This window comes from Neoarius graeffei, chromosome 22 (genome assembly GCF_027579695.1).
Source record: "Neoarius graeffei isolate fNeoGra1 chromosome 22, fNeoGra1.pri, whole genome shotgun sequence".
NCBI classification, from domain to species: domain Eukaryota; kingdom Metazoa; phylum Chordata; class Actinopteri; order Siluriformes; family Ariidae; genus Neoarius; species Neoarius graeffei.
Genome location: NC_083590.1, coordinates 11,991,086 through 12,013,357, shown reverse-complemented (window position 1 = coordinate 12,013,357; position 22,272 = coordinate 11,991,086).

The window sequence follows — 22,272 nt, the reverse complement described above, 5'->3', positions numbered from 1 at the left end:
GATCCCAGCTGACATCGGGAGGCTCCAAAACACTGAATGGTAATAAAATAATAATAGATCTAGTCCTGGGGGGGGGGCATGTGGACAATATTACCGCACTGATTTCCTTTTAAAAAAATATGCTCTCTTGAAAGTTCATGGTCCTTTAAAAATTTGAGCCGTTTTCTCACATTTTTATTTGATAAGAATAAAAACTTCTATGAATTGATGAAATTCAATTGCATGTTAGGCCTATAAGGTCCAGCCAACACGATATTGCGGCAGAACTTTGAATCATGAACAAATTCACCTATTGCTATTATTTATTAGTAAATATCTCATTAGAAGATGGAGATCTACACCGAAAAATCATCAATCAACAACTAATCAAACAAGTGTCACATGTCTGTCAGAGGCCCACCTGTTATTGGGAGTCCACATGTCCCGTGTCCAGCGCACTTGTTTTGCCCACTCTTCACGTCTGATGGGATCCTTGGGAAAGGTATACAGACTATACTCGGCTTCCCTGGTGTTTAAGCAAAACCCAGCCACACAACAAGCAGGCATATTCACCAAAATCCATGAGTCAGACGCAAAAATATTCACTTGCAAAGCACTGGTGAACAATGAGAAGTTGAGAAAATGTCTATCAGTGGTTCTGCATGTGACGTCATATCTGCCTTCTTCCTTGGCCATGGGTTGGCTTGCTATGATATCGATTTATCTGCGTGGTGGGCCATTCAAAACGATGTTTTCTGTCGTGCGATGTGTGAAGTAAATCTGTCATTTTATTCAACTCAATATGGCTGGAATTAACAAATTAACATGTTTTTTGCTGTCAGGTGCACTTTAAGTATTGGTTGATACTAAGCAGCTGTTAGTATTTTGTTATTGGGTGATTAAGTCAGGAGTTAAACACTCCATGTTGTGCCGTTATAGGAAAATAATCAACAATGGGGTGGTGAATCAGAGTTACTGTTCCCGGCCTGAATTAAATTATTTTCCGACAACAGCATATCCCAAACACCAACAATGACAATTTGTCTCGTCTCGTCTCGTCTTCTTCCGCTTTATCCGGGACCGGGTCGCGGAGGCAGCAGTCTAAGCAGGGAAGCCCAAACTTCCCTTTCCCCAGACACCTCGGCCAGCTCCTCGGGAAGAACACCGAGGCGTTCCCAGGCCAGCCGAGAGACATAGTCCCTCCAGCGTGTCCTGGGTCTTCCCCGGGGCCTCCTCCCGGGGGGACATGCCTGGAACACCTCCCCAGGGAGGCGTCCAGGAGGCATCCGAAAAAGATGCCCGAGCCACCTCAGCTGATTCCTCTCGATGTGGAGCAGCAGCGGCTCTACTCCGAGCTCCTCCCGAGTGACTGTGCTTCTCACCCTATCTCTAAGGGAGCGCCCAGCCACCCTGCGAAGGAAACTCATTTCGGCCGCTTGTATCCGCGATCTTGTCCTTTCGGTCATTACCCAAAGCTCATGACCATAGGTTGCCCCTCCTTGAACTGCCACCTTATTGTGGTGGAGGGGTTTGTGTGCTTGAATGATCCTAGGAGCTATGTTGTCGGGGGCATTATGCCCCTGTCAGGGTTTCCCAAGGCAGACAGGTCCTAGGTGACAGGCCAGACTAAGAGCAGTTCACCAAAACCCCTATGGAGAAAAATCCGAGGACCGTGACGTCGCCCGGGATGACGCAGCCGGGGCCCCACCCTGGAGCCAGGCCCGGGGTTGGGGCTCGTATGCGAGCGCTTGGTGGCCGGGCCTTTGCCCATGGGGCCCGGCCGGGCTCAGCCCGAAGAGCTGACGTGGGCCCGACCTCCTGTGGGTTCACCACCCACAGAGGTAGCAGTAGGGGACTGGTGCAATGTGGATTGGGTGGCAGTCGAAGGCAGGGGCCTCGACGACCTGATCCCCGGACACAGCGGCTGGCTGTTGGGACATGGAATGTCACTTCGCTGGGGGGGAAAGAGCCTGAGCTTGTGCGGGAGGTTGAGAGGTACCGGCTAGAGATAGTCGGGCTCACCTCCACGCACAGCTTGGGCTCTGGAACCCAGCTCCTCGAGAGGGGCTGGACTCTCCACTTCTCTGGAGTCGCCCGTGGTGAGCGGCGGCGGGCTGGTGTGGGCTTGCTTATAGCTCCCCAGCTCAGCCGCCATGTGTTGGAGTTTACCCCAGTGAACGAGAGGGTCGCCTCGCTGCGCCTTCGGATTGGGGAGAGGGCTCTTGCTGTTGTTTGTGCCTATGGCCCAAATAGCAGTATAGAGTATCCGGCCTTCTTGGAGTCCCTGGGAGAGGTACTGAGGAGTGCTCAGACTGGGGACTCCATTGTGTTACTGGGGGACTTCAATGCTCACGTGGGAGATGACAGTGACACCTGGAGGGGCGTGGTTGGGAGGAACGGCCTCCCCGATCTGAACCCGAGTGGTGTTTTGTTATTGGACTTCTGTGCTAGTCACGGTTTGTCCATAACGAACACCATGTTCGAGCATAGGGGTGTCCATAAGTGCACGTGGCACCAGGACACCTTAGGTCGGAGGTCAATGATAGACTTTGTAGTCGTTTCATCTGATCTCCGGCCCTATGTCTTGGACACTCGGGTGAAGAGAGGGGCTGAGCTGTCAACTGATCACCACCTGGTGGTGAGTTGGATCCGCTGGCGGAGGAGGAAGCTGGACAGACCTGGCAGGCCCAAACGTATGGTGAGGGTCTGCTGGGAACGTCTGGCCGAGCACTCTGTCGGGGAGGTCTTTAACTCCCACCTCCGGGAGAGCTTTTCCCAGCTTCCGAGGGAGGCGGGGGACATTGAGTCTGAGTGGACCATGTTCTCTACCTCCATTGTGGACGCAGCTGTTCAGAGCTGTGGCCGCAAGGTCTCCGGTGCCTGTCGTGGCGGCAATCCCCGAACCCGGTGGTGGACACCAGAAGTAAGGGATGCCGTCAAGCTGAAGAAGGAGTCCTATCGGGCCATGTTAACCTCCAGGACTCCTGATGCAGCTGACGGGTATCGGCAGGCCAGGCGTGCTGCAGCTCGGGCAGTTGCGGAGGCAAAAACTCGGAACTGGGAGGAGTTCGGGGAGGCCATGGAGAAGGACTATCGGTCGGCCTCGAAGAAATTCTGGCAAACCGTCCGGCGCCTCAGGAGGGGGAAGCAGTACTCTGCCAACACTGTTTACAGTGCGGGTGGGGAGCTGTTGACCTCGACTGGGGACATTGTCGGGCGGTGGAAGGAATACTTTGAGGATCTCCTCAATCCCACCGTCATGTCTTCCACTGAGGAGACTGAGGCTGATGACTCAGAGGTGGACTTGTCCATTACCCAAGCCGAAGTCACTGAGGTGGTTTGCAAGCTCCTCGGTGGCAAGGCACCGGGGGTGGATGAGATCCGCCCTGAGTATCTCAAGTCTCTGGATGTTGTGGGGCTGTCTTGGTTGACACGCCTCTGCAACATCGCGTGGCGGTCAGGGACAGTGCCTCTGGAGTGGCAGACTGGGGTGGTGGTCCCTCTTTTTAAGAAAGGGGACCGGAGAGTGTGCCCCAATTATAGGGGAATCACACTTCTCAGCCTCCCAGGGAAGGTTTACTCCAGGGTACTGGAGAGGAGAATTCGACCAATAGTCGAACCTCGGATCCAGGAGGAACAATGCGGTTTTCGTCCTGGTCGCGGAACACTGGACCAGCTCTATACCCTTCATAGGGTGCTCGAGGGTTCATGGGAGTTTGCCCAACCAGTCCACATGTGCTTTGTGGATCTGGAGAAGGCATTCGACCGTGTCCCCCGTAGTATTCTGTGGGGGGTGCTTCGGGAGTATGGGGTTCGGGGCTCTTTGCTAAGGGCTGTCCGGTCCCTGTACGAACGGAGCAGGAGTCTGGTTCGCATTGCCGGCAGTAAGTCAGACCTGTTCCCAGTGCATGTTGGACTCCGGCAGGGCTGCCCTTTGTCACCGGTTCTGTTCATAATTTTTATGGACAGAATTTCTAGGCGCAGCCAGGGGCCAGAAGGAATCCTGTTTGGGAACCACAGGATTTCATCTCTGCTTTTTGCGGATGATGTTGTCCTGTTGGCTTCTTCAAACCAGGACCTTCAGCATGCACTGGGGCGGTTTGCAGTCGAGTGTGAAGCGGCTGGGATGAGAATCAGCACCTCCAAGTCCGAGGCCATGGTTCTCGACCGGAAAAGGGTGGCTTGCCCTCTCCAGGTTGGTGGAGAAGTTCTGCCTCAAGTGGAGGAGTTTAAGTATCTCGGGATCTTGTTCCAAAAGTATGTGACAATTTGTTATTTATTAAAAAACAACACATTATAATTTGTATCCATTTATAGTTACATACAGTGGTGCTTGAAAGTTTATGAACCCTTTAGAATTTTCTATATTTCTGCATAAATATGACCTAAAACATCATCAGATTTTCACACAAGTCCTAAAAGTAGATAAAGAGAACCCAGTTAAACAAATGAGATGAAAATATTATACTTGGTCATTTGTTTATTGAGGAAACTGATCCAATCTTACATATCTGTGAGTGGCAAAAGTATGTGAACCTCTAGGATTAGCAGTTAATTTGAAGGTGAAATTAGAGTCAGGTGTTTTCAATCAATGGGATGACAGTCAGGTGTGAGTGGGCACCCTGTTTTATTTCAAGAACAGGGAGCTATCAAAGTCTGATCTTCACAACACATGTTTGTGGAAGTGTATCATGGCACAAACAAAGAAGATTTCTGAGGACCTCAGAAAAAGCGTTGTTGATGCTCATCAGGCTGGAAAAGGTTACAAAACCATCTCTAAAGAGTTTGGACTCCACCAATCCACAGTTAGACAGATTGTGTACAAATGGAGGAAATTCAAGATCATTGTTACCCTCCCCAGGAGTGGTCGACCAACAAAGATCACTCCAAGAGGAAGGCATGTAATAGTCGGCGAGGTCACAAAGGACTACAGGGTAACTTCTAAGCAACTGAAGGCCTCTCTCACATTGGCTAATGTTAATGTTCATGAGTCCATCCTCAGGAGAACACTGAACAACAATGGTGTGCATGGCAGGGTTGTAAGTAGAAAGCCACTGCTCTCCAAAAAGAACATTGCTGCTTGTCTGCAGTTTGCTAAAGATCACGTGGACAGGCCAGAAGGCTATTGGAAAAATGTTTTGTGGACGGATGAGCCAAAATAGAACTTTTTGGTTTAAATGAGAAGCGTTATGTTTGGAGAAAGGAAAACACTGCATTCCAGCATAAGAACCTTATCCCATCTGTGAAACATGGTGGTGGTAGTATCACGGTTTGGGCCTGTTTTGCTGCATCTGGGCCAGGATGGCTTGCCATCATTGATGGAACAATGAATTCTGAATTATACCAGCAAATTCTAAAGGAAAATGTCAGGACATCTGTCCATGAACTGAATCTCAAGAGAAGGTGGGTCATGCAGCAAGACAATGACCCTAAGCACACAAGTCGTTCTACCAAAGAATGGTTCAAGAAGAATAAAGTGAATGTTTTGGAACAGCCAAGTCAAAGTCCTGACCTTAATCCAATCGAAATGTTGTTGAAGGACCTGAAGCGAGCAGCTCATGTGAGGAAACCCATCAACATCCCAGAGTTGAAGCTGTTCTGTACGGAGGAACGGGCTAAAATTCCTCCAAGCCGGTGTGCAGGACTGATCAACAGTTACCAGAAACGTTTAGTTTCAATTATTGCTGCACAAGGGGGTCACACCAGATACTGAAAGCAAAGGTTCACATACTTTTGCCACTCTCAGATATGTAATATTGGATCATTTTCCTCAATAAATTAATGACCAAGTATAATTTTTTTTGTCTCATTTGTTTAACTGGGCTCTCTTTATCTACTTTTAGGACTTGTGTGAAAATCTGATGATGTTTTAGTTCATATTTATGCAGAAATATAGAAAATTCTAAAGGGTTCACAAACTTTCAAGCACCACTGTATAATATTCTATGAAACGATTTAGTTCCTGTTCTCACTTACATTTTTACTCTCTTTTTCTCTTTCGCAGTTAATAAAGACTAAAAAACACAGCTTGTCATGTTACAGAGAAAAACTATAAACTCCCCTGTCCTGAAAATGTTGCGAAACTCGACGTTACAGCTTCATCTCTGATTGCTGAAAGTGCTGAAACTGGAGACTCCTTCCATAAATGTTACATAAACATCTCCTTCCAGGAAACTTCACCATGTCAAATTGGTGGACACACTTTTTTTTTTTTTAATCCATTTATGTGGAGCATTCACTATACAAGTCCCTGCGAATGAGTTGTTACTATAGAAATGATAAAGTATAAGAACGAGTGCATTAATATAAACCTGTCCTACAGTCTGATTTGACCAAAACCTTAAAGATGAGCTTGTAGTGTGTGTGAAGATTTGATCCTGTCTCTGTGGCATGCTGCATGGCCCAGCTGATCGATTGGATTCGAGTTAACCCTTGTCTGGTGTTCGTATTTTTGTTACTCAGCCAGTGTCCGTGGGTCGGGTGGACCCGCTGCATTTTGGTGCTTTAAATTCAACACAATCAAACAATTTTACATTAAATACTTAACAGATGTTTACTTCACCCCAATTACAAGCAACATAAACAGCATATATGGTTAATATTTGACCTTTACCTTTGTTAGATTGCATTTATTTTTTTTTAAAGTGCTACTCATTTTTTGTTTGTTTTTTAATAAAATGTAATTTTACAAAAAGAAAATCAGTCAAGATATGAGTGGGAAAAAAGATGCTTGTCTTCAAATTTACAAATGAAGCAAGGCTTTTCACAACAACTGATTTTTATTTCTTTGAATTTCATTAGAAATTTAACCCATTCAGTTCAGTTCACTTTACACAACACAAGCTGAACACGTACAATAACCATGTCAGTCTATAGAACACATCATCCCCATGCTCGTCTTCATTTCGGGACTGACTGATGCGCCGTCTCATCCTCTTCTTCAAAGTCACTGTCAGACTCTGAATTTTCAGAAATGTGATCCTCACGTTCTGAAACGTCTTCCTCTACATCATCATCAAAAGCTTGTCTCATCTCATCTCATTATCTGTAGCCACTTTATCCTGTTCTACAGGGTCGCAGGCAAGCTGGAGCCTATCCCAGCTGACTACGGGCGAAAGGCGGGGTACACCCTGGACAAGTCGCCAGGTCATCACAGGGCTGACACATAGACACAGACAACCATTCACACTCACATTCACACCTACGGTCAATTTAGAGTCACCAGTTAACCTAACCTGCATGTCTTTGGACTGTGGGGGAAACCGGAGCACCCGGAGGAAACCCACGCGGACACGGGGAGAACATGCAAACTCCACACAGAAAGGCCCTCGCCGGCCACGGGGCTCGAACCCGGACCTTCTTGCTGTGAGGCGACAGCGCTAACCTACACCACCGTGCCGCCCATCAAAAGCTTGTCTCTCTTCCAAAATCATTTGCAAGTCCATCTGAGCAGAGAATCTTTTGGCCATCTTGATCAGTTGTGATAAGGAGCCACATTGGAAAAGCTATATTTATTGTGTCCCACCCCCAATTTATGGGAACTTCTGTCTTGGTTCCCACAAGACAGAGGGTAAAATGTGTAGGAATGTGAGAGCAGACAGGTGTCAGTGCTTGAACGGCAGGGGCAGAAACACAAAACTCACACACACACACTAACAGCAGGCCCAGACAGGAGGAGGACAGAGTGAAGGTCCACACTTTTATTAGCCCCGGGTCCAGTGGACCCGAACATCCTGTATGTAATATAAATGTGTAGGGGGGTGTACAGTGTGTGGTCATCGAAAATGTGTTCTGATATATGTTCTTCACAGAAAATGAGCCAAGGCCAATGAGTCTGAGTTTGAAAAATAATTAATCATATCATTGTTCCTTTGATAAAAAATGAAAACTGGTCCCACAGACCCGAACACCATACAAGGGTTAAAGGAACACACTGTGTACGTTTTTTTTTTAGACGAATGGTTTCCTTTAAGAGGTTGTTGTAATTGGCTGTGATGGTGCTCGCTAGTCTGAGGTGTGTTTGGTGAGAAACTCACTCTGTTTGGGCAGTGTGGAGTAAAGGAGCGCTTTGATTGCCATCAACAATCGCTTCAAACACACTCCACTCACCCCACACTGTGCTTATGTGTGTCAACTGGCAATAAATCACACGGTACAAAGAGAGTGTTGGCAAAGTCACATCACTAACACACACACACAGAAAAAGAACACCTCACCTTCCGCTCGATAAGGCAGATCTGCTCAGCTCTTTGTCTTCTTTGTGTGCTGAGTGAGAATAACGTGTCATGTTATTCAGTAATAAAGGACACAGAGACGGAAACAACCTTATCAGCCAGATATGCAACTCTAAAACCTGAACACACACACACAGAAAGAGAGAGAGAGAGAGAGAGAGAGAGAATAAGGATATATCTCAGGATGCACCTGCCTCAGTGTGTTGGGTTATTTGACCACAATTTTAAAATTATCCAAGTGATTTTTCAAGCTCCTCTACATTTTTTCCCAATATGTTTGTCTATCTGTTCATCCAGCCATCCATCTCTCCACCCATCCATCCATCCATCCATCCATCCATCCATCCATATTTATTAACAATAATAATAATAATAAGAAGAAGAAGAAGTTCAATTTATATAGTGCCTTTCTCACACCCAAAGTCGCTTTACAGTTAGGGGAGGAAAAAAATTGTATCCATCCATCCATCCATCAATCCATATTTGTATCAAACCATCCAGAAAAGCGACCCTCGACATCAAAATGGTCACCTCCCATTCATCCGCATGATATTGTTCTTGCAGGACAGAGGAAAATGCCATGCACAATAAAAAAAAAATATATATATATATATATATATATATATATATATATATTGAAAATTTCAGATGAATTTGCAGTCAGTACCTTTAACCAAGACATTAGAGCTTGGAAGATTATACAAGTCTCCAAATGTGAATTTTTAAAAAATATTTTCATTATATACACTTAATAGCAAATAAAAACATTTTTCTTTGTTTCTAAAGGTAAGATTAGCCTTTAAAACATTTGAAATTCAAAATGACAAATATCTCAAAAAGTTTATGTAAATTCAGCCAAAGCTGATACGTCCAGGATTCGCAGGAAAAAAGGACATAGTTTCAGTGTAGTCAAACTCTTTTCAACTGCAATTCCGAATTCCTATTAAGCAGCTAACTTTATCAGGTTGTGAGGTGCTAACAGTCAGCAGGAAACTAACATTAGCATAGCTTAACTAGCTCAATACTGACACTGGACACTGAGTGTTTATCGTCTCTGTAGATAGCTATTTGAGTAAAACGTTTTCATTCTGACCACTCTAAATGTGTTTACTTTCTCTGAGGATCCTGCATGATTCACCTTGGACCTAATTTTGAGATCCAGTGAACTTCAGATATGAACATCTCCTGGCTGAATGACTGCATTTAAAGTTGGAGACAAACATCTCATCTCATCTCATTATCTCTAGCCGCTTTATCCTTCTACAGGGTCGCAGACAAGCTGGAGCCTATCCCAGCTGACTACGGGCGAAAGGCGGGGTACACCCTGGACAAGTCGCCAGGTCATCACAGGGCTGACACATAGACACAGACAACCATTCACACTCACATTCACACCTACGCTCAATTTAGAGTCACCAGTTAACCTAACCTGCATGTCTTTGGACTGTGGGGGAAACCGGAGCACCCGGAGGAAACCCACGCGGACACGGGGACAACATGCAAACTCCGCACAGAAAGGCCCTCGCCGGCCCCGGGGCTCGAACCCAGGACCTTCTTGCTGTGAGGCGACAGCGCTAACCACTACACCACCGTGCCACCCGGAGACAAACATATCAAGGATTTTTATGCTCAACTGGTTCAATTCTGCTTTGCTCAGAAGCTAATTTTAAAATCAAAGCTCCCTAAATGTCGGGGGAAAGGGCACCTCTGGATGGCAGCATGTTTGTCTAAAGGTCAAAGGTCAGCGGCATCTGCTTGGTGTTTGTTTCCTGTAGTAAAGCAGTAAAGTCATGCTTTCTCTCCTCCCTCGCTCTCTTAACGCAAAGCCATAGTCACTCCCTGTGAATCAGCCTATCCCACCCACAGCAGCTCAACCTCACTCACTATCCTCTCTTCATCTCTCCTCCCCTCCTCCCTTCATCCCTTCATCAGTCTATCCTTCCCTCCTGGCCAAAGGTGTTAAACAGAGACGCCTTGTTCGCTGTGTTCTGCTCTTTCCAACTGGGACCCCGCAAAAATCCCAGGATTCTCTGCTATTTCCGCCACCTTGTTTGTTTGGTGGGCAAGGAACGACTCTCAGACACACACACGCAGCTCAGTTAAGGTGAAGTGTGCACTGAGACATGTACATTCTGTTCCTGGACTTTCCACACGTGCACACACACACACACACACACACACACACACACACACTGTCAGTGCGGGAACAGAGGTGAGCTCTGTCTGCTGTGTGTGTGTGTGTGTGTGTGTGTGTGAGAGAGAGAGAGAGAGAGAGAGAGAGAGAGAATATGTCCAAGCTCCCTCTACTGGTGATCTGGGATTCCAAAAGTCTGACCTCATGTGATTTGTTCTCAGAATCTCATCTCATCTCATTATCTCTAGCCGCTTTATCCTGTTCTACAGGGTCGCAGGCAAGCTGGAGCCTATCCCAGCTGACTACGGGTGAAAGGCGGGGTACACCCTGGACAAGTCGCCAGGTCATCACAGGGCTGACACATAGACACAGACAACCATTCCCACTCACATTCACACCTACGGTCAATTTAGAGTCACCAGTTAACCTAACCTGCATGTCTTTGGACTGTGGGGGAAACCGGAGCACCCGGAGGAAACCCACGCGGACACGGGGAGAACATGCAAACTCCACACAGAAAGGCCCTCGCCGGCCCCGGGGCTCAAACCCGGACCTTCTTGCTGTGAGGCGACAGCGCTAACCACTACTAGGGATGGCGAAAACTAAAAAAAATCTTGACCGACCACCGAGCCTCATTAGCCGGTTAAAGTCGGTTAACCTATGAGTTTAAAATTCTAGAATTGGAATTATTACAGGGATGTAAACGGCGCGCCTTTTGGCGGATGCCGCCCTCTTCACGGCTGAATCGCGCAGATCCGACCTTCCTTTCCCAAGGGGGGGCGTTGGAGCATCCGACCACAACTTCATCAAAGCAAATTCTGCATATAAGCAAATGCCGCCACAGTCCACGAAACACAGGAAGTACAAGCACGAGAAGAAAACAGCAAATCAGAAAGCCGCGCGCGTGCCCGCGCTGAAGCCGCGCAAAATTTAATGTGCGCATTCTGATCTACTGATTGCGCAACTTCCGCGCAAACGCGCGCAGCCCCCCGATCCACTGCCCTCCTTTCACACCCCCCACGCCTCATGGACTGCAACAGCACCCGCCTGTTTAGTAATTTTAATACAGAATCCACCTTGAAATTACAATCAGACACTCCAATGCCCCCCCCAAAAAAAAAAACCGGATCTGCGCGATTTAAAAAAAAAAAGTCGGCATCTGCGCTTTTAGTTTGTGTGGAGAGATATGATCTGCAATAACATGCATTGTTGGCTACAGACCGAAACATACTTTCAGAATGCACTGGCCAAGGCAGGACTAAACTCCATGAGCCTTCTAATAATAATAAAAAAAAAAAAATAGTAATTTGTAAGCTAAAAAGCCGGTGTCTACACTTTTCTTTCACCGAGTGGCAGCTGGGCAGGACATGACTGAATGGGTGTTTCTGATTTGTCAGCTGTCTTTAACTGGGGCGGGACATGACTGAATGGGTGTTTCTGATTTGTCAGCTGTCCGCTCCAAAATCGGCAGCTTCAAAACGATTGATTTTTTTTTTAACCGACAACCAAAAAAAATTAACCGGTTGACGTTGATTCGGTCAACCACCGGTCAAACGGTTATCGGTTAACATCCCTAACCACTACACCACCATGTCACCCCTGTTCTCAGAATCCACACCATCAAATAAACATAGTCCTTTGTTTATATTTATATCCCACATGGATTCTTCTTCTTCTTCTTCACTAATTCTTTCTGCACTGATTTTCATTGTCACTCCACAGCCCAGAAATCCTCCTGAAAAGCTTAAAATTTGAATTTAAACCTCAAAAATGGCAGGCTGTGAATATTCTTTTACAAATGACTCTGGTCCAAACAGTTACCAATGTAGAGTAAAGAATGGTTGCTAGATTTTTGGGACCATTTTAACATCTTTATTTTTTTTAAAGTCCTCCTAGCAACAAATCTAAAGACTTTTTGAGCAGACAGTAGTGACTGTCCTGCACTCGGTACAGCTCTCCAGCTCACAACACTGCTGCTGGTACACGAGTTAAAAGTGCAGGTTCGTTCGACTCACCACCAGTGTGTAATGACCAATCCCTCATCACCATTATTCCCAATGATCAATCACCGATCATCATTGTTCCAAAAGTCCAATCCCTGATCGCCATTATCCCCAATGACAAATAATTAATTACCATTATTCCCAAAGACCAATCACTCATCACCATTATTCACAAAGAACAATCTAGCCGCTTTATCCTGTTCTACAGGGTCGCAGGCAAGCTGGAGCCTATCCCAGCTGACTACGGGCGAAAGGCGGGGTACACCCTGGACAAGTCGCCAGGTCATCACAGGGCTGACACATAGACACAGACAACCATTCACACTCACATTCACACCTACGGTCAATTTAGAGTCACCAGTTAACCTAACCTGCATGTCTTTGGACTGTGGGGGAAACCGGAGCACCCGGAGGAAACCCACGCGGACACGGGGAGAACATGCAAACTCCACACAGAAAGGCCCTCGCCGGCCACGGGGCTCAAACCCGGACCTTCTTGCTGTGAGGCGACAGCGCTAACCACTACTAGGGATGGCGAAAACTAAAAAAAATCTTGACCGACCACCGAGCCTCATTAGCCGGTTAAAGTCGGTTAACCTATGAGTTTAAAATTCTAGAATTGGAATTATTACAGGGATGTAAACGGCGCGCCTTTTGGCGGATGCCGCCCTCTTCACGGCTGAATCGCGCAGATCCGACCTTCCTTTCCCAAGGGGGGGCGTTGGAGCGTCCGACCACAACTTCATCAAAGCAAATTCTGCATATAAGCAAATGCCGCCACAGTCCACGAAACACAGGAAGTACAAGCACGAGAAGAAAACAGCAAATCAGAAAGCCGCGCGCGCGCCCGCGCTGAAGCCGCGCAAAATTTAATGTGCGCATTCTGATCTACTGATTGCGCAGCTTCCGCGCAAACGCGCGCAGCCCCCCGATCCACTGCCCTCCTTTCACACCCCCCACGCCTCATGGACTGCAACGGCACCCGCCTATTTAGTAATTTTAGTACAGAATCCACCTTGAAATTACAATCAGACACTCCATCGCCCCCCCCCCCCCCCAAAAAAAAAAAAAAACCGGATCTGCGCGATTTTAAAAAAGAAAGTTGGCATCTGCGCTTTTAGTTTGTGTGGAGAGATATGATCTGCAATAACATGCATTGTTGGCTACAGACCGAAACATACTTTCAGAATGCACTGGCCAAGGCAGGACTAAACTCCATGAGCCTTCTAATAATAATAAAAAAAAACCAATAGTAATTTGTAAGCTAAAAAGCCGGTGTCTACACTTTTCTTTCACCGAGTGGCAGCTGGGCGGGACATGACTGAATGGGTGTTTCTGATTTGTCAGCTGTCATTAACTGGTGCGGGACATGACTGAATGGGTGTTTCTGATTTGTCAGCTGTCCGCTCCAAAATCGGCAGCTTCAAAACGATTGATTTTTTTTTTAACCGACAACCAAAAAAAAATTAACCGGTTGACGTTGATTCGGTCAACCACCGGTCAAACGGTCATCGGTTAACATCCCTAACCACTACACCACCGTGCCACCCCTGTTCTCAGAATCCACACCATCAAATAAACACAGTCCTTTGTTTATATTTATATCCCACATGGATTCTTCTTCTTCTTCTTCTTCTTCTTCTTCTTCACTAATTCTTTCTGCACTGATTTTCATTGTCACTCCACAGCCCAGAAATCCTCCTGAAAAGCTCAAAATTTGAATTTAAACCTCAAAAATGGCAGGCTGTGAATATTCTTTTACAAATGACTCTGGTCCAAACAGGACAGTGTTACCAATGTAGAGTAAAGAATGGTTGCTAGATTTTTGGGACCATTTTAACATCTTTATTTTTTTTTAAGTCCTCCTAGCAACAAATCTAAAGACTTTTTGAGCAGACAGTAGTGACTGTCCTGCACTCGGTACAGCTCTCCAGCTCACAACACTGATGCTGGTACACAAGTTAAAAGTGCAGGTTCGTTCGACTCACCACCAGTGTGTAATGACCAATCACTCATCACCATTATTCCCAATGATCAATCACCGATCATCATTGTTCCAAAAGTCCAATCCCTGATCGCCATTATCCCCAATGACAAATAATTAATTACCATTATTCCCAAAGACCGATCACTCATCACCATTATTCACAAAGAACAATCACTGGTCACCATTATTCCCAGAGACCAATCACTCATCACCATTATTCACAAAGACCAATCACTGATCACCTTTATTCCAAAAGACCAATAACTGATCATTATTCCCAAAGAACAATCACTCATCACCATTATTCCCAAAGAGCAATCACTCATCACCATTATTCACAAAGAACAATCACTGGTCACCATTATTCCCAAAGACCAATCACTCATCACCATTATTCACAAAAACAATCACTCATCACCATTATTCCCAGAGACCAATAACTGATCACCATTATTCCTAAAGACCGATCACTGATCATCATTCTTCCAAAAACAATCACTAATCACAATTATCCCCAATGATCAATCACTGATCATCATTGTTATATTAGATTAATCACAATTAATCATCATTATTCCTGATAACCAATCACTAATCACAATTATTTACTATAACAAACAACTAATCACCATTATTACAAATTACCGATTGCTAATCACCATTATTCCCAATGACCAATCACTGATCATAATTGTTCCAAAAGACAACTCAACATTGATCACTATTACTCCTGATGACCAATCACTAACCACCATTATCCCAAACAACCAATTACTAATCACAATTACTCCCAAAGATGAACCACTACTCACAATTATTCCCGATGACCAATCACTATTATTCCCAGTGACCTATCACTGATCACCATTTTTCCCAATAATCAACCACTGATCATCATTATTCCCAAAGACCAATCACTATTCACCATGATTCCCAATCAATCACTGATCATTATTATCCCAAATGACCAATCACTAATCACAATAATTCCCAATGACTTGTCACTGATCAACATTATTCACATTTACCAATCACTGATCACCATTATTCCCAAAGATGAATCATTGATCAGCACTATTCCCAATCACTAATCATCATTATTTATATATAAGGATTATATGATATAAGGGGGCGGCACGGTGGTGTAGTGGTTAGCGCTGTCGCCTCACAGCAAGAAGGTCCTGGGTTCGAGCCCCGGGGCCGGCGAGGGCCTTTCTGTGTGGAGTTTGCATGTTCTCCCCGTGTCCGCGTGGGTTTCCTCCGGGTGCTCCGGTTTCCCCCACAGTCCAAAGACATGCAGGTTAGGTTAACTGGTGACTCTAAATTGACCGTAGGTGTGAATGTGAGTGTGAATGGTTGTCTGTGTCTATGTGTCAGCCCTGTGATGACCTGGCGACTTGTCCAGGGTGTACCCCGCCTTTCGCCCGTAGTCAGCTGGGATAGGCTCCAGCTTGCCTGCGACCCTGTAGAAGGATAAAGCGGCTAGAGATAATGAGATGAGATGAGATGAGATGAGATGATATAAGGGTTTTGAAACAGTAACACACTTGCAGTAAAATGTGATGTTTCGGTGTGAAGTATTGAACAGAGCTCTATACTGCCCTCTGCTGGACAATAAACTTTCCTACACCAACTTCACTCTGAATCTCACTGAGATTCTTTACTTTAATACTTTGTTTATTTACAGAACACCAACCTCCTGATGCTGTAGTCAGTGATGATTTAATCAGGTGGAAGAATCAGTCATTTTGACTGACTTTCTTTTTGTTTATTTTATCCAGTTCAAGTATGTAGAAAAATTATTTTTTGGAAACGTGATATTATGTATGTTTGAAAATGTTTAAATGTTTAAAAGACAAGAAATGTAGCCAAAAGAATGTGTAGTTTTTAGAATTATCTTTAGTTGAAATGTCAGAATTTGATGATGTGAAGGGTTTTCTCAGGCTGCTGCACATTTTTTTTTTATCTAAATACCAAATTGATATTATTGGGGTTAGTATGAATAAAATAAATAGAATGTAAGTAAGTAAATAAATAAATAATAGCCAAAAGGTAAGTACATGTTTGGGGTGAAGTGGAGGTTGTTTGTTCTGTTTTTCTTTTTCTTTCTTTTTTTTTGTTTAGGGTTTTTTTTTGGGGGGGGGGAGGTACTATTCAAGAATGCTTTCAACAAATATACCAGACATTTTTATTTTACTTAATATTTTATTGAAAGTTTAAAACTAACCTAAATATTTCGAGAGACTTGACAGTCAGCATAATAAAATTTTAAAAGATGTTCAAATTCAGTGAGAGATACTGAAAATGTAAAAATTGTAAAATAACAACATGTTTAATGCTGAGAGTTGGTTGGATCTGCGTTGGATTCTCTGGTGTCTCGGATGTCTCAGGTGTCTCTCTGTCCATGCTGGGGATGGACAGGAAGTGCTGGGACACTAAGAAGGAAGAACGGGGTGCTGAAAACACTGCTGGGTGATGGAGGAGGGGAATTCTCCGGAGGGATGAACGGTACGTCTAACAGGCATCCCGACTGAGATATTGGAGGCAGGAAATGTGGGCGTCGGTCTCTCCGGGTGTGACATGACTCCTTTCCTTCACGCTCACCGTCTAGTTCACTTCTGTTAGAGTTTGGAGACCCAAAAGCTTGCAGGTTCTTCCTGTTGGCAGAAGGACGATCATCTGTTAAGACCAGGCTGTGAAAACTCTCGCTGATGTCCTGCTCATCACCGCCTTTCTCGGAGGTCAGGATCTGTCTGATCTTCCTGCTCCATGTCTTTCTGTTGGCCCTCGGTGATGTTTCAGTGGTTGCCACTGAGTGTGTGTCACTCGGTGTGAGAGGAGACATGATGGTCCTCCTGCTCATGTAAGTCTTTGATGGAGGATTTTGGTGTCTGATGATGTGGCATGTCTGAAATTTACATGTGAGATCATTGTTGGGGTTTAAACCTGACCCTGTTTGAGACTGGAAGTGAGAGAAGGTCTCTGTGTCTCTGAACAAGCAGCTTCCTCTTGTTCGCATCTTTTGGTGGGTCTCAGGTGGGTGGAGTTTCTGTGTCATGATATCAGGCATGAAATCTTTAAAAGGCAATCCTCTATTACTAGCTTCACAAATTAGTGTGTTAGCTTTTGGTCCATGTTGAACCTTGTTGGTCTCATCAGCGTTCGCGTTATCAGGTCTCACAGCTCGCGCTCTGTGTAAGATGGAGCGTAAGCGACGGTGAGGCGGCAGGCTGGCTGATAACCCCGTCAGCCCAATAGAGCGAAACAGCGGAGCAGGACGGAGAGGACATGGCACACACTTCCCTCCTTCTGACTCACAAGTGCTCCTGTAAAGTCCACTTCTGATTTCTGTCTCCAGTTTGGTGGTGGTGCTCCAGTAAGAGGTGTCAGAGATGAGCGGGAGGTCTGACTTGGGCTGAGACATGGTACGGACATGACAGTGGACCAGGAGACATCCAAGTTCCTGAAAAAAAGCAAAGAAGGATCAGTATATCAGTTTGACTTTACTAACACTTATACTAAACACTAATATTAAAACTAACACATATGAATACTTACCCTTATACTAAGCCTAATACTTACACTTATACTAATGCTTAAATTAATACTCACATTAACATAAATACTAACACTTGTCCTAATATGAATACAAATCCAAACACTAACCCTAATACTTATATTAATACTAACACTATACTAATACAAATCCTAATACTAACACAAATCCCAACACACACAATATCTCAAATACCAACATTAATACAGGACTAATACCATCTCAAATACCAACACTAATACCAACACTAATACAGCACTAATACTATCTCAAACACCAACACAAATACCAACACTTGTACTAATACTAATACAGATCCTAATACTATCTGTAGTACCATCACCAACACCAATGCCAACACAAATACCAACACCAACAATAATACTAATACCAATACCAACACAAATACTAACACCAATACCAACACTAACAGTAAAATGGGATGAATTCTCTTCACTACATTATCCTGAAGTTTTTTAATGATATTGTCCCGTAGCTTGTTCCAGCCTCCTTTGATCTGCAGGTGAAACCTCAGAAGAGCCACAATGAAGTTCATCATTTAAAATCAATAAAAATCCCCTTGTTTGGAAATCAGAGACCTCTTTTTTACTCACATGCTGATGTAGTAGCCAGAAAAGCAGTTTGTATGATAAAGACTTATTTGCACAGTCCTGTGATAGTCACCTATTCTGAGTGATAAAGACTGCAGGTTGGAAGAAACATTACAGAAGGACATCAGCTACAACTCTGTTACCGACAAAACAACAAGGGAAAGAACAAACCACACAAATAAATATAAATAATGAGCTGCCCTGAGAGAGGACAGGAGCACTCACTAAAGGCCAGGAGAGTCCAGCTGAACTGACACCATGCAGTGGAAAGGGGCCGGGATGATTTTCCTTTTATTTTCCCTCAGAAAGTCAGAGGATGCTCTGGTCTGTCGTTACCATGGAGCCATCCAGGGTCGTGTCTCTGTTCCAACACTTGTGCATGCTCTGTACCTGTCTCTCAAAAGCACACTTCTCTCCCTCTCTCATAAATGTGCACTCTCTTTCTGTTCATACACACACAAACCGTGCTTGCCCTCTCTTCCACATGAAAGCTGGCCAACTGCTGGTTTTCCCTTCATCCCTGCCCTTCTATAAATTATAGAACAGGAAGCTCAGGCCAAATGGTCAGAATTGGCTGATGGTCGAATCCAATCATGTGGGTAAACAGAAGCTGTTTCTTCCATGTCCACTGTGAGACATCTTTCTCCAAAATCATGTCGTAATCATAACCCTCAAAGATCTGGCCAGGTTTCTTTTCTTTGAGTAGGCGTGAGTGCTGGGGCTTTTTCATTCACCATCTACTAGAAGAAGAAGAAATTTTATTTTATTACTAAGGATTTATTTGACTACTACTAACACCAACAACAACAATAACAGCAGCAGCAACAACACCAACAACAAGAAGAAGTAATGTTATTTTCTCATCTCATCTCATTACCTCTAGCCACTTTATCCTGTTCTACAGGGTCGCAGGCAAGCTGGAGCCTATCCCAGCTGACTACGGGTGAAAGGTGGGGTACACCCTGGACAAGTCGCCAGGTCATCACAGGACTGACACATAGACACAGACAACCATTCACACTCACATTCACACCTACGGTCAATTTAGAGTCACCAGTTAACCTAACCTGCATGTCTTTGGACTGTGGGGGAAACCGGAGCACCCGGAGGAAACCCACGCGGACACGGGGAGAACATGCAAACTCCGCACAGAAAGGCCCTCGCTGGCCGCGGGGCTCAAACCCGGACCTTCTTGCTGTGAGGCGACAGCGCTAACCATTACACCACCGTGCCGCTCGTCATGTTATTTTATTACTAAAAATTTATTTTACTGCTATTAACACCACCACCAAGAAGAAGAAGAAGAAATGTTATTTTATTCCAAAGAATTTATTTGACTACTACTAACACCACCAACAACAACAACAGCAACAACAAGTAATGTTGTTTTATTACGAATAATTTATTTTACTACTACCAACACCAACAACAATAACAACAACAATAACAACAACAATAACTAGTCATGTTATTTTATTACTAAGAATGTATTTTACTACTATTAACACCACCACCAAGAAGAAGAAGAAATGTTATTTTATTACTAAGGATTTATTTGACTACTACTAACACCACCACCAACAACAACAACAACAAGTAATGTTATTTTATTACTATGAATTTATTTTACAATCACCAACACCAACAACAAGAATGTTTTAATCAGATTTTATTATGATATATTTATTGGTAAATAATTCCAATATTATGCTGGTCTGATCAGTGCTGGTGATGGGAACACCAGGGCCCTATTCTCAGTGCTGAACAAAATACTACGCCCCCCAGACTCTTTCCCCCCTCATTTCTACTCCACAGAACACTGTAACTCTCTAATGACGTTTTTTTAATGCAAAAATAAGTAAGATCCACCAGCAACTGACCCCTCACTCATCCTGCAATCCGTCTCCTCTGGCTTCTCATGCCCCCCTCTTTCAACTGTTCTCAAGCTTCCAACTCCCCTCTCCTAATGTAATTTCTGGCCTCATCCTGAAATCAAAAACATCCACCTGCCTGCTCAACCCACTGTCGACCTCTTTAGTCGCTGCATGCCTTCCCTCTCTGTTGCCCCTGATAACTGCCATCATTCACTCCTCAGTAACCTCTGGCTCTGTTCCATCATTTCTCAAATCTGCAGCTGTAACACCTATTCTCAAGAAACCTGGTTCTGATCCTAACAACTTCAGTAACCATCGTCCGATTTCTAACCTACCATTTCTTTCAAAAATCCTGGAAAAAGTAGTGGCATCCCAGCTTCATGCTCATCTCATCTCATCTCATTATCTCTAGCCGCTTTATCCTTCTACAGGGTCGCAGGCAAGCTGGAGCCTATCCCAGCTGACTACGGGCGAAAGGCGGGGTACACCCTGGACAAGTCGCCAGGTCATCACAGGGCTGACACATAGACACAGACAACCATTCATACTCACATTCACACCTACGGTCAATTTAGAGTCACCAGTTAACCTAACCTGCATGTCTTTGGACTGTGGGGGAAACCGGAGCACCCGGAGGAAACCCACGCGGACACGGGGAGAACATGCAAACTCCACACAGAAAGGCCCTCGCCGGCCCCGGGGCTCGAACCCAGGACCTTCTTGCTGTGAGGCGACAGCGCTAACCACTACACCACCGTGCCGCCCAGCTTCATGCTCATCTCCATAATAATAACCTATATGAACAGTTCCAGTCTGGTTTCTGCCCACGTCATAGCACAGAGACCGCTCTTCTAAAGATCACCAACGACCTCCTGATGGCAGCTGATTCTGGACTATCATCCATTTCCTCCTTGATCTGAGTGCGGCCTTCGACACCATCTCCCACACCATCATCCTCGATAGGCTAGCATCCATTGGATTATATGACACACCCCTGGACTGGTTCATTTCCTACCTCTCTGGCCGCACTCAGTTCATCCAACTAAAGACATTCACATCGCAACCCTCTCCCCTCTCCTCTGGTGTTCCCCAAGGCTCTGTCCTCAGTCCCATCCTATTTATCATCTATCTCCTTCCTCTTGGTCATATTTTGCATAAATTCAACATCCATTTCCATTATTATGCGGATGACACCCAGCTCAACCTCTCCTCTAAACCCACCTCCACCTTCCCGCCCCCTCCCTCTGTGTCTGTTTACAGGAAATTAAATCCTGGCTCTCCTCCAACTTTCTCAAACTTAACAGTGATAAAACTGAGGTCCTCCTCTTTGGTTCTAAATCCACTCTCACTAACATTCCCAGATTCACCATCCCTATTGACAACTCTTCTGTTTCCCCCTCCCCTCAGGTTAAGAGCCTGCGTGTCGTCCTTGACAGTTCTTTGTCATTCCAAACCCATATTAATAATGTTACCAGAACTCAGCCGCCCGTATTGTCTCCAGAACTCCATCCATCAATCATATCACTCCTGTTCTCCAACAACTCCTCTGGCTTCCTGTCAAATTTCACATAGACTTTAAAATCCTGCTCCACACTTTCAAGGCCATCCACAACCTCCCCCCCCCCCATACCTCTCCGACCTTCTCCACATCAACACTCCCTCCCAGACACTCAGGTCAGCCTCCTCCATCAGCCTCACTGTGCCCTCTGCCCATCTGTCCACCATGGGGTCCAGAGCCTTCAGCCACTCTGCCCCTCGCCTCTGGAACTCCCTCCCCCCTGACATCAGGAACATTAACTCATTATCCATCTTCAAAATCCGTTTAAAAACCCACCTTTTCAAACTTGCCTACTCACTATAACTTGTCATCCACTATTGCTGATTTCTGATTTTA